At 30.8% G+C, this 12126-nt stretch overlaps 1 pseudogene; it reads right to left on the reverse strand.

Annotated features, from left to right (window-relative positions):
- The window catches only part of LOC149548181 (universal stress protein PHOS32 pseudogene), a 67318-nt pseudogene extending 56197 nt beyond the window's left edge, over window positions 1–11121 (reverse strand).
- Between the last annotated feature and the right edge of the window lie 1005 nt (window positions 11122–12126).

The raw sequence follows: 12126 nt of genomic DNA on the forward strand, positions 1-12126 counted from the left end.
TCTTTTTAATCTTCTCTAGTTCTTCTTTTATAGATTTTATTCAGAAGCAATCTTTACAAGCTTCGTCATCATTCTTAGAAATAAATTGATAAATTAAATACAATTATTTTCTAACCTTGTTTCTTTTCATAAATCCTTTGTTCACACTTCAATGATTTTTTCAACAAGGCGATTCTTTTCCAACTTTCTATTTGGTGTCGCTCAATTATGATTTTTTCTCTAGGTCTTGATCTTGGTTCTTCTCTTTCTCTTTGTAATTCAGTTTGAAAGTCATTTTTAGTTTCATATAATAATTCTTTATCAACATCCTAATTGCTAGTTCTTTGATTAGTTACTATATTAGAATCATAATCAATTATGATTTTTAGGATTCTAAACTTTTTATCAATGCTCACATTGGTACTTTCAACAATAGTCTTCAATATCTGATTAAAGCATTTGTATGCTCTAATGTTTAATGAATATCTAAGAAACATTCCTTAATCATTTCTAGAATAAAAGTTTCCAATGTTTTCATCTCTCTTAAATTAGAACTTACTCCCAAAGATTCTAAAGTATTTCGTAGAAGGTGTATGTCCAAACTAAATTTCATAAGGTGTCTTACTAGTGCCCTCTCTGATTTGCACTCTACTCATAATATATACTATTGCATTCATTACTTCCCTCCAAAAGATATGTGATATATTATTTTCAAGGATCATCATTTCTCTAGTTTTTTCTATCACTAATATGTTTCTTCTTTCTACTATCACATTCTTTTGTGAAGTCTTAGGGGCTGAAAGTTCACTCTTTATACCATTATCCTAACAAAATTGTTAAACCCATTTGAAATGAATTCTCCACTTCTATCAAATCTCAAAAATGTATATTTTAAACTAGATTCATTCTCAATTCTATTCTTAAATATCTTGAATTTATCAAAAGATTCACATTTGTTTCTATGAAATACGGCCCACATCATTCTAGTGTAATCATCAATAAGAAGCATAAACTATCTTTCACCATAAAAATCTCTTCATGTCTTTGTAGGACCACTTGTATCTATATGCATAATCTCCAATTTTTTTGAATTAGTAAAATTCTTGCTTGGAAATGAAATTCTTTTCTATTATACCATTATACATTCTTTGCACATCATATTAGTAGGTTTCACAATCTTAGGAAAATCTCTTACCGCAAATGTAGTACTGACCTTCTCAATGTTATCAAAGTTGATATGAAAAAATCTCTTATGTCATAGCCAGCTATCATCTACTTTAGCAACTAAATATATCATTTTAGTAGGGCTCAACTAAACTACATTACCTCTTGTTCTTGTACCAGTACCAATAAATTTACCACCTTTATCCTTAATAATGCAAGTCTTCTCTATAAACTACAACTGATATCCCTTGTCAAAAAGTTATCCAACACTCAAAGAATTATGTTTCAAACCATCTACAAAGTAAAGATCTTTAGTGTTAGTCTTTCCATCAAGAGTAATAGAACCTTTTACCTTTTATGTTACATACTTCATTATTTCCAACTCGAACTACTCTACCATCAAAACTATTGAAATCAAAAAGTTTGTTCATACCTCTAGTCATATAATGGGAACAACCACTATCTATAATCCAATCAAACTTTATTTTTAGAATCTATGATACTAATAATTTTTCTTCTTTTAATTCTTTTATTTCCTTTTTGGGGATTTTTTCTTTAATAGCAAAAAATCCTATCTCAACATTCTCATCATCACTATGATTTAGGAAATTTACCATCTTAAAATCTACTTCACCATCCTTGTTAACCTAGAAGAAATTATTAGGAATTATTGATTCATAAGGCTTTCTAGGATTAAACTTCTTTTCTCTTTTAGGGAATTTAAAAGAGTAATAACCAAGTTTTTTATGTACACTAGAAATGTGCACTTCTGTAAACCCTTCTATCCAAGGTATTCCATATATTGGAAAGCTTGAATGATGGCTTAGAGCTCCCTAGTCATGGACTGCAAAGGTGTGTGCATAAGCATAAAAATAGATCTCAACTGAGCCTTAGAGATGCAACCCTTTCTAGTAAAATATGAAATGGTAGATTATTTATATAAGAGCAAGAGTACTAGTGTCAAGGAACTCTCAAATATGCAATGAAAGAATGAAACTATGCTATGATGAGATGAGAAAATGAAACTAAAATAAGCAAACGAGAGTGTTACAATGATGTTAATTAAAATATGTGTTATATACTATTTCAAAAAGAAAACTAAGCTAATGTAAATGAACTAAGATAGTATAAATATGCAAGGAATGAGATAAGAAGATAGAAGTTCTCCACAAATGCTCAAAGAAAACCTGTAGATAAACCCATAGCATAATAATAGCTCAAAATTGGGGTCCTTAGAGGAGAGCAATTTCCCCTTGAAATGTGTATAAATAGTTGATATCAAGATCAAGAAGTGGATGATTGAGGGTGTGAGTTGACTTTTAGCATGATCCATGTGCAAGATCATTTTGACCAATGAGAAAGAGTTGAACTTTCATGTGAGACAAAGTCTTTTCTTTTAATTTGTAAATGGGATCAAGACTTTATGTATGCACATTAGAATGGGTTAGAAGAATGGGGCCTTTTGTTTAATTAAAAGGGGACATTTTCTTTTAATAAAATATGGGCTTAGGATATTATAGTCAAACTATAGATTAAAATCAAATAAATTAATTTTTAGAAATCTGGCCTTGTTAAATGATTAAATAATTTAGCCAAAATAGTGAAAAGGGGGCTAATAGTCTCAAAGACCATTTTTAGGTGATTACATTTTCCCCTCTTTGACTAATGTGTGATTGATCTGGGAACACATTATGTTAAAGATTAAAGAAGCCAAGTAGGTAAAAATTGATAAAGATATAGGATTTTGATGAACTAAAATGCAGAATTAGATAGCAATTCTTGAATATACAACCTAGTAGTGATGTTATCGAATACTAGGAGAGAGATGATATCAGGACTCAAGAAGAGTACTAACATCAAGAAAAGTAGAAAGATCAAGAGAAAATGAAAGGATCCAACATATGCTCTTGAGAAAATAGATAGCTATAGCAATCAAGTGATGATAGAATATTCATGCTCCCTTGGGATTTGGATTGAAATGAGGTAAAGGGGATGTGTAAATGAGAAAGATGTGATCAAATCAAGATAGAAAAATGTCCATGATGATAGAGAAGTGATTAAAACCAAAGAGAAACCATAAGAAAGTGATAGAATGCTCAATTTGACTAGAGTTAACCAATAAGGATAAAGTATTAAGGTTACATAAATCAAGTATAGAAATGAAATGAGGTAAATTGAAATAGGTAAGAAGTGTAGAAATGATAAATAAATGATGAAATGGAGATGGCCCAATTAAGATTCAAAGATTAGACCTCAAAAGGTCATCTAACTACACAAAAGAAGAAATTAAATGCAATTTTGACTAGGAAGATGAAATCAAATTTCAATTTTGATACTAAAAAAGGATCCAAGATGTCAAAATTAGCTAGGGTTACAATTTTGCTAGAACTTTGAGGAGTTTGAAAAATGGGTCAAAATTAAGTCAAAGGCCTATATAAGGGGCCCAAGGGTCATTTTAAATTCATTTTTTCTTTTTTAAATTTGAGAGATTTTGAGTGATCTGAGAGAGAATGATAGCTTTGGCAGACATTCTGATCCACCATTGTTGTTTTGAGTAGAACTGGTTGCACAACCGACCACCTAAGTATGAGCCCACAACTAATAAGTTTTAGACAATTTTAAGATTTTGAGTCATTTATTGCTCTTTTTAGCACATTTGTATGCATTCTAATCTTTTTTGTACAAAATATCATGTGATATTTTAAAAGTATTGCATGCTTATTATGACAAGTATCACATGATACTTTTGATGACAACATTGTATTGTAGGACTATTGGAGAGTCTATCATATGGTAGGAACCCAATAGTCACACAATACTATATGCAGTATCATATGACACAAATTTGTCACATGTCTTCTATAAGAAGTATTGCATGATATTGTATCAACAAAAAGTATCACATACCTTTCTTTTGAGTATTTTTTCATGTTTTGAGGCAGAATTTGAGCATGTGATTGTTGTTTTCCATTTGTGTTTAGTTGTTTAGAGATTTTCTTGATCTATTATGATTGGTATTGATGCTCTTTTTTTTCTTCTTGTGGTTATGCAGATAGTTTTTTTGGTATTACTGATCAAAGCTCCCAAGGTGGTAGGGTTACATGTTTACCACCTAGATGATGATGAGATGGAAATAGTAGAGAGTATGGGTTTTGGGTGGTTGCTGAAAATATCCCATATCTGGGTGAACCATGGATCACTAACAATATTGGATGAGAAATATCATAGTGAGCATAAGAAATTTCATTTTCCCATTAGTGAGGCCATGATCACCCTTGAGGATGTATATCACATCCTACATATACCATGTCAGAGTAATTCAATCAGTATGATAGATATGTCTAAATATTTTTTTGTTTCATTCCTGATTTCCATATGAGGTGTACTAATAAGATCATTTGCATGTCATAGGTGTACTATAATGAAACCCTGACAAAGGGGAGATTAGTGGTATAACAAATTTTTGAGGATGTCATCATCCTAGATTTCCATCTCAATTGGGAGAGACTGATAGATGAGTATGGGGATGAGTATCTATTAGTGTGCCTTGTGTGTTCACTAGTTACCCAGGTCCTTATCACTAATAGGAGCCAGAAGGGCTTCCCTTTAGATTGGGGCCAATTAGTAGCAAACTTGATTAGAAGGCCCCAAAGGATGGCATGGGGACCTATGATCCTTGTTGATATGTACCACAAGTTTCGTGAGATAGCATACTAAGAGGGGCATACATGGGCCTATGGTGTAGTCTTGGCCCAGGTTTGGTCATGGGAACACACAAAAGTGGTGTTTCCCTAGGTGTAGTCATGAGAGAAGTCATCTGTTCATCTATAGGCATATAAGGTTTATCCACTAGACACACATTAGGGATGTCACATATTATAGGAGGCTCTTTGATGAGCTAACATATTTTTTTTAAAGACCAGATAAGAAGTGTGTGAGATAGGCTAATGCATGGGAGCTAGAGTACATGTGCTACAATAGACTACTCATGGGGAGGCACTCTGATATTGTAGAGCACTTTGTAGCCAATCAGGTCTAGAGGTAATTTGGGTAGAGATAGATGATATTGATCAAGAGCACTACATATGCTTGTTTTAAGGGAGAGGAGCAGGGATGGTTTCTAATTTTAGATTATCAGATAGTGCTGAGAGATACAACAAAATTATAGTAGGAGCCTTGGGACTATCATCCACATCTAATGGATGCAGTGGTAGATCCAACCTATTTATATAAGATGTAGATGCATCTGTTTCCTTTATTTACATGACCAAATGCACTACCTAAGGTAGCAAGATAGGGCAATTTTGTTAGGGATGGTGGAGGAGGCATATGTAGAGGGGTGAGATGGATGGAGGTGGGGAGAAGCTCTTGAGGGACTACAAGGATATGGATGCAAGCATGGACATGAGCAACTAGGGAGGAGGAGGACCCTAAGGAGGTGGAGTGGCCATGGAGGCATAAGAGGGTGGAGAGGCAGAGCCTCAATAGGAGTAACCTATGGAAGATGGAGAGGATTACAAATATACTCAGATTCAAGCACTAGAGGTGGAGATATAGGCAATGTAGGTCACCATCATTGTGAAAGATCAAAAACTCATTGATGAGTGTGCATGTATTGAGAAGCTCTACAAGGGGAGAGATACAATGAGGTAGGGGGCAGAGTATCACATCGTAAGTAGTGTTTTATTATACCACATACATGGGTGTTGTATATCTAGGGTAGGGATTTCCTAAATACTCAGAGTAGGAAAGGTGATCAAAGGATCTAGTACAAATGTCAAATAAGAGACATGCTCCTCTACCACGATCATTGCCATCCTAGGAGGGTGAGAATCACTCTTAGATCTAGGTTGATGTTCTTGTGACACTTTTTGATGTATATATGTATTTTGAGACAATTATTTAGATTTTGGATCTCACATGTACATGTACTCTAATTCATTTATATATATATATATATATATATATATATATATATATATATATATATATATATATATATATATATATATATATATGAGATACTGGATTCAATTAGTTTTATTGTATTCTTGTCTCATCTTATGCTCATGTGATGGTTTTATATGGATGTTTTAGGACTTTTTTTTTGTTTCCATGTGATATTTTTCTCATGTATGCTTAGTTTTCATGACTATGTATGCTCAGTTTTCATGTTTATATGCTCATGGATCTCTCTCATAGAAGTTCTATAGTAGTACTTTTTGACTCATTTTTCAACAAAAATGGTCAAATTTTTGACAAACCATTCTGTCACTATTTTTGGCATTAAAACTTTGACCAATTTTTGTTTTGGTCAAAATTTTGACCAAAATATCGATGATCGCTATATGTTATAGCAATAAGCCTCCTTTATTTCTCACCAAGAATACTCATCACCGTGACTTATATTGATATCTCCTCCTTTTTGATAGAAGAGTTCGCTATATTCTATAGTGATAACTCCTCCTTTTTGATAGAATATTTCACTATATTCTATAGTGATATCTCCTCCTTTTCGATAGAAGATTTCACTATATTCTATAGCGATGTCTCCACCTTCTTGATAAAATATTTCACTATATTCTATAGTGATATCTCCTCCTTTTCATATCATCAAAAGCACTCATCACCATGACTTATAGAAATACAACATCTCTATATCTCATTGCTGTAATAATTATATTTGCTCTATTTTTTGATGATTGCTATATGTTATAGTGATAAGTCTCCTTTAGCACTCATTTCTATATTGTTTTTTCATTTTCTTCACATAGTGATAAAAGGGATCACTATATATCATAGTGATATACTTTCCTCATCGCTCATTGCTATGTCAAGATTAGGCTTTCTTTGTATAGAGATAGAAGGTTTTCTATATTCTATAGTGATATCTCCTCCTTTTTTCACAAAAAACACTCATTGCCATGACTTATAGTGATAAAACATCTCTGTCACTCATCATTGTAGTGATTAATTTATTTTTTCTATTTTCTGATGATTACTATATGTTATAGTGATAAACCTCCTTTATCACTCATCACTATATTGTTTTTGCAATTTCTTTGCATAACAATAAAAGGGATCACTATATGTCATAGCGATATACTTTCCTTATTGCTCATACTACAATATTAGGCCTATATGTCAAGATTAGGCCTTATCTATACTACAATAGCAATATATGTCAAGATTAGGTCTTCTTTGTACTACAATAGAAGAGCTCTCTATATTCAATAGAGATATAGTACAAAAAATCTCTTTTGAAGATAGTGTGATCACTATAGTGTATCTTGACTCATGAAGCCTAATAGTTGTAACTATAGCAGTATGAAACATTGAATGAAGAAACAACATTTATATCAATTGAGGTTTTTGACATCATCATGACTTATAGTGATACAACATCTCCATCACTCATCACTATAATAATTATATTTATTTTTCATTTGCCGATGATTGCTATATGTTATAGTGATAAGCCTCGTTTATTACTCATCGCTATATTATTTTTGTAGTTTCTTTACATGAACCCACAAATGTTTTGTCAAATCAAGGTTACAATATTCATGCCTTTGGTGCTTCAAATAATGTGACCTATACAAGGCAGTGAAATGTGACCTATACAAGGAAGTGATGGTGTGAAACATAGTTACTCGCATGTTTGTTGGTTCACTTAATGTTATCAAGCCAGAGTTCATTAAAACATACTGAGGAGGAAAGACAAAGAGATCATATCTATGTATATATAAGATAGTAGGCTGGAGGAGAATTATCAATTTCATATTTGAAGAATTAAAATAGGAAATGCTTCATATCCTAGCACACATTTAGTGAAGAGTGTACATGACCCATCTATGACCAAAATAAGCATCCACTAGCATTGTGATATTATATTAGTAAAATATTCAATACGCCACCATAGAATATAGAGGTTTAACTTTAAAAAGTAATTGGATATTTTCTATCTAATACACATCAAAATATATCCAAAACAACAACTTCATACTCTTGTCAACTCTCAAAATTGAACAAGTGCTCAAAATAGATTACCTTAAATCATATTAGACTTGGTTGTGGATAATATTATCTATTACCTTCCTCTATCAATGTATAAGGTGTTCATTAATAAATTCTAGTGTAAAGGAGTTCAAGTTTGAATAAAACCAAGGATTCAGACTTGGGTGTGGATAATATTATCTATTACCTTCTCTATCAACATATAAGGTGTTCATTAATAAATTCTAGAGTAAAGGAGTTAAAATTTGAATAAAACCAAAGATGAACTAGAAAATATCTATAACCAGTTATCTAATTTTATATAACCTTTAGAAATTATTGGTTTCTTGCAACCTTGGATCCTTTTAGATCTTTTGGATTGAGGGAAGAATTTAAGTTATTCTATAGAGGACATTACAATAGACGCATGTTACCAATTTATTTTTGCATGTAACGATGATCAGAATTAAATCATAAGAACAAATCTATGAAACATATCCTACCATAACCAATTTATTTAATGTGTTCTTCACTATGATGTAGACCAAAGCCTAATACTCTATGATGCCTCTTCACTTGTTTTTGTCAGTAGTTTTTCTATCACTATCTTTTTCAGACATGATTCCTAAATAACATGATTGGTGTATACATTGACTTGTCTAGCTTTTATACAAAGTTGTTGATCTAAAAGAAATTGATATCATACTATTGGAGGAAACTAAAGAAAATAAAAATTTCTAGGTATAGATCCACATTTACAATTTATATTAATTATTAAGGGATACAATGCACCTATAGAAAGCCATGCATATACTTTTATCTTTTAACTAGACATTGAATTCCCAATCGATTGAATGCCTACAATATTCTCAAGAATAATATGATATCTAGTTTATATTAGGTAGTTATCTAAAGAGTTTAAGTATATTTGTACTACATTAAGAATCATTAATAAGAAAGGTCTACTTACAAGCATTGGGCTCCATGGGTATCTTCATATACCCAATAGAGATATTAGAAAAGTTTAATGAAACTCTAGGTAAAGTGTCTACAATTATCGCATGTACATGCACTTTGTAGAATAGGGCACTCAAACCTAAAGCCATAGGAATATCATCTTTTCATTCAACATCCCTACAAGCATCATAATCTAGAATAAGGAAAGGGGAAGGTTTTTGGATTTAGACCATATTGTACTTTACAGGGAGTATGTTTTAATGTGAGACTTAAGACATACACCAACTATTAAGTAATCAAATAATAGTAAAGTGCAAGTGTTTACCATCTCTCTTTGAGAATTTTTCTCCCTATAATTGAATAGAAAAAGGAAGATGGTTAGTTAGTTATCAAAAAATCATTAAATGCTAAATGACATTACTTCAAAATCAACAAAATACTCATAAAAAATAACTTATCATCTCAAATTCACATTTTAAACTATTGATATTTTATATATTGAAAGTAGAAAAATATTTTTGCATGGATACATAAAAAGAAGAGAAGCTATTTATATTTTTAAATGAAAAATCATGTCAAGTATATCAAGAAATTCCTACAAGAGATCTACACAAGTAACACAGAAAACAATATTGCATGTCTACTATTGAGAAAGGAACTGTATAAATGTTCACAAGGGGGAAAATGATAATCAATTGTAATTGCCACACACAACATACTTATGAAGTAGCTAGAACCTCTCCAACTTAAATTTAAATTATAAAAATTATCATTTTGTAATTGTTCATAATCGAAGAATTCAGTAGACCACAAATATATATTTAGAAATAGTACGGAACTATAGATATATTGTTAATGGAAGAAGAGTTCCCCATTAGAAAGGATGAAAGATAAATCATTCCCTAATAGAAGAATATTTCTAGGAAGATTCATACAATTGAAATAATTGAAAATTTGATGCTAAAAAAACACACAAAATCAAATCCAAAAACAAAAAATTACATTTCAAATGGATAGTGGACATTTGATAAGATTAATATAAGATTATGGGAAATCTTTCAATAGGAATTTTTTTTAAGAAAAAAAACAAGGTTATGCATCTTCTACCACTTTTCCCTAAGCAATTTTGGTTCATAGCTGCAACTAGCAACAAGATGATGCAAATTTTGGAATCTCTACTTAGGTAACATCATACATGTTATTGATTGAATATTTAAAGGGTTTATTAAAAAAATATTATAAGACTTTTATGAATCACTATTCCAACCACATGTCAACATGACTATTTCTCACATTTCATTTTCTATAAATATATTTTAAATAATAAAAGATAATAATGCATTATTAGATGAAGATTCTTTTAACTAATAAATTAAAACAAGATCGAGTGCAATAAAATCTTATTAAATAAAAGAAAGTAAAAAAGAGGAGTACTTATCATAATTGCCTCAAACATCTACTAGACACTATATTTGTCATGCACTTGAAAAAAAAGTGATGTACAACTATAAAAGTAATCTCTAGAAATCTTGCTCTAAATAGTATTGAAATTATAATTTATTTATTTTTAGTTAGGTCTGAGGAGTTTTCAAAAGGACTCCCACATTTTTACAATGTTGTTAGTACACAACAAACAATCAATAACAAAAAAAATCAGCAATGGTATCAAGATTATACCTAAATATTAAAAAAAATTAAACATTTACTATTAATATAAAATACTATTATGAACATTAAGATAGTAAATGTCAGTTAGTAATATATATCATTATTTCATGTGAAGTATTTGGATTTGGTAAAAGAACATGCCATATATTGAACTTCAATCTCTAAACCAATTTAATGCCAAATATTTTCTATTACCTTGTCTTTGCCTTTCACTTCCTTTCCTGTGGGGTTGATCAATCTCAGGTGGCAACCCATAGAAGCCTTTTCTTCTATGAAAGCAATTGGCTTCTCCATAAAGAGGGTCTTGGTGTGCATTTGATCCCTTTCCAATAGTCTGCATACACCCAACATCTTCATTGTTACAACTATAATCATGTAATAACTTGGCCAAAATGCTATAGAGCTCTTGAATAATTAGTTCATAAAAGATAGTAAATTATTTCTTACTTCTATGGGTATTTTCAACTAATTTCCAAAGGGATCATCCTTGAGACTTCCATGGAACAATTGAGGGAATTGAACAAAACTATATTCTTTCTCTAATTTACATTTAAGAAAAAAATACATAGCATGTTTTATAGCTCAAAAATCACTAACATGCATATCACTATCTAGATTTAGTGTGGAAGGAGCATTTATCATCAACACTGAGACTCTTGCTTGAAAACCCAACACCACATCAGATCACTAAAGATCATGTTAAGAAATAGTATGTATTTTCAATACCATCAAAATCTATCATAGTTGATAGTACAGTATTATATATTTCATGTTATTCTTCATAGTTGAGATTACTATTAAAATTTCCAAACAATTATTCAAAAAAAATTCAATCATAATTTATACCAAAAACTTTGTAAATAAGTTCTAGAAAGATAAATGAAAAAATCTACTAATCATGACATTCATGGCACCATCCTTATAATTATTGCTGACCTTGGGGAATTTCTCTCTAGCAAAATATATTAGGTGGGAAAGAGCATCAACTTTCTTGTCATGAACCATCTTGTTTTCATGAATAACCTATATGTATAAAGAATTAATTGTGTAAGATATTCATTCTCTAGAGAAGCTTTTACTATCTTGATTAAAGTTTATGCTACAAAAACATTATAAAAAAATATTTTAACTTCATAATCTCCCTATTACATGTACTCTACTTGTATGGTTTCTAACATCCAAGCTTCTATACAAAAAACCATCAATATTATGATGAGAAGTAAAAATAGGTGGAACTTGTTTTTCTTCCAGTGTTCTACTTATCCTTTTCTTGAAACCTTCATACTCACCCTAAAAAATATCATTTAACTTGTTGTATATCTTATATTGCTATATTAGAAACAAATATCAGCAATTGGAAGG

The sequence above is a fragment of the Cupressus sempervirens genome, chromosome 7 (genome assembly GCF_028749045.1).
Source record: "Cupressus sempervirens isolate cs-2001-9-10 chromosome 7, ASM2874904v1, whole genome shotgun sequence".
NCBI lineage: Eukaryota > Viridiplantae > Streptophyta > Pinopsida > Cupressales > Cupressaceae > Cupressus > Cupressus sempervirens.